Here is a 2,454-nt window from a genome sequence, read left to right as displayed (position 1 = left end):
TTGGGATGCAGGGACAGAAGTTAGGTACTTAGAATTTTTTTAGAACTAAGTAACATTATCTTTAAAATAGTACTAATCTGGTGTCCTTTTATAGCAGGGTTTCCAACCATAGTTGAATTTTGCTGTACTAATAGTATTGTTGGTGTCAGCACTTTCTGGGAAGAAGTGTTTTTTGCTTATTCAACTTTTGCCTCATGTTAGATTTTTTTCTGCTAAACATTGCTGTTATGTTAGCATTTGTTTTTTGTTGACTGGCTCTTTGTCCTGAGAATTCAGTTTTGAACTTTTTTTTTTAAAGCAACATAGAGTAAACAAGCAACTGTGTGTCCCTTGGTACAGTAGCCAATTTAAGATGATTTATACCCACTTAATTAACAGTAAAGTCTCATTTTTTAAGGGTATAAACTATATTCCTTGTAGGGACCCTCGAAGAACTCTGCAAATGTTAAAACATTAATATCACATTTTAGACCAAATGTATTCTCTTTCATTCTCATTTTTGCCATTCCCAAACACACACTGTGGCCTTCTGTGGCATGAATAGTTTAATCAAGTGTTTAGAATTTCTTGGCTGCAGCCACATTAGAGGAGTTTAACCCAGCTATTGCTGAGAAGAGGTAATTCTTTAGTCACTGGTATGGTTTTTAAAGTGTGTTATTGTTAAAAACACTTAAAAGGGAACTTTGAAGTCTTGATTAGGAAATAAGATGTGCTCCTTGTGCTTTATGTTTTGAGGTATAGCTAAAATATTTTAAAATTATTATAGGGCAGTTTTCAAGCTTAAAATAAAAAATGGCTCACTACCCCTAGACAGGTCGATTGTGTAATTCACAGCTGAACCACTAAAGTTAGAATGTGGATTGTACTGTGAGAATTAATGCAGGTCCAAATAATCTCAAATAATTCTTTAATTTGTCAATGTCTGCAAGTTTAATAAAAAGTCATGTGTGAAGACTCCCCCGTCTCATCGGCATGCTCCCATCTTTTGCCTGGGCCATTGCTGTAACCTCTAGCTCATCTCCTTCCTTCAGTGAAAGCGCCTAAAAGCTCTCAGCATTTCATTCTCTAGCTGAAATCTGTGAACACTCCCATGTGCCACAGCAGAGTTTCTCCATCCTGGGGTTCACAGGATCATCTGGGGGTGCTTGCTAAAGAGCAGCACGATGCTGAACATTTTTGATTCTGGAGGCTGCCATGGGGCCCAGGAGAATCTGCTCTTTAAAAAAGCCACCCAGGTGATATAAAGGCCTCCCTTCCCAGGGTACCCTCCCGAGCCGAGGACTCCCCCTCATGCATTCGCTATTCCTGAAGCACATTTGAGTTTGACCTTTCATCCTTGTTCTCTTGCCTAGGTGCTGGGTGAAGTCCACCCACCTTCCTCCGGGGATCTTCTACTCACCTTTCGCTGTCCAGTTTCATGTCACTAGGCACTGTGCTGTTCTCCTATAATGTGTGAAGTCAGTCGCTGTCTTAGCTGTCCTCATAATGCTTTACCCAAATCTCTTGTCTCTCTCCAGACTTATTACAGAGGTTAATAGCAGGACTCTGGGGCCCAGCCATCTGGATTTGAAACCTGGTTCCTCCTATTCTAGCTGTTGGACAAAACTGAAGTTACTTAACCTCTCTGGGCCCCAGAGGTCTAATGTGCAGAGTGGGGAGAATAGTGACTACTTTACGGTCTGTTGCTAGGACCAAATGAGGTAATGAACATCTAGGGCTTAGAACAGTAACTAAGGAGTTAGCATGAAGTGAAGGTCAGCTATTGTCATCTTTACGGTCTCCAGCACTGGCATTTTCATCATCATTCTACAGAGCTCCCCAGACCTAGAAACCTGGAGGGCAGCAATCTTGTCTCCCCTTTCACTTCTAGCACCTACCACACCCCTCACTCTTCAGACTGCCCCACAAATGTTGATTGAGTTGAACTGACTTTACTTGCAAATACATTTCCTGACTTCAGTGTCATCAGACCTCAGCAGTCTGTGGCAAAAAAATATATCACATTGACATCATTGATACAAAGTCTGTGTCCTTGTGGCCACCATCTTGTGCCTGTCCCTGAAGGACTTATTTTTCTTGCTTGGAAAGCAGTCTCTCCACTCCAGGCCCTACCCTTCTTCTGGTTCCCTGCTAGCTGCAGGAAGGAGCAAGGCGTTGCTGCTACTGGCTGTGCCCACTGTGTGCCATTGCTCTACCTAGGATACGTATCAGGTACCGGGTGGAAGCACCATGCCCCTCGGCTCCCCTGTGCTGCACTTGCTTCTACCTGGGCCTCCAGGTGCCACGAGGGTCTCAGAAGAAAGTGCTTCTTTATCTACAGGGAGCACTGCTGGACTGAGAACAAACTCACCTCCTGGGGAAACTCACCTGGGAAACATGGAACCTAACTTCGTGTTTGGAGAAGACAGCAGTCCTCCAAAGACCACCTTTACCTGATTGAGCCAGAGCAGTGCT

This window comes from Propithecus coquereli, unplaced genomic scaffold, assembly GCF_000956105.1.
Source record: "Propithecus coquereli isolate 6110/MARCELLA unplaced genomic scaffold, Pcoq_1.0 Scaffold787, whole genome shotgun sequence".
Lineage (NCBI taxonomy): Eukaryota > Metazoa > Chordata > Mammalia > Primates > Indriidae > Propithecus > Propithecus coquereli.
Note: the sequence above shows the minus strand (reverse complement) of the source record.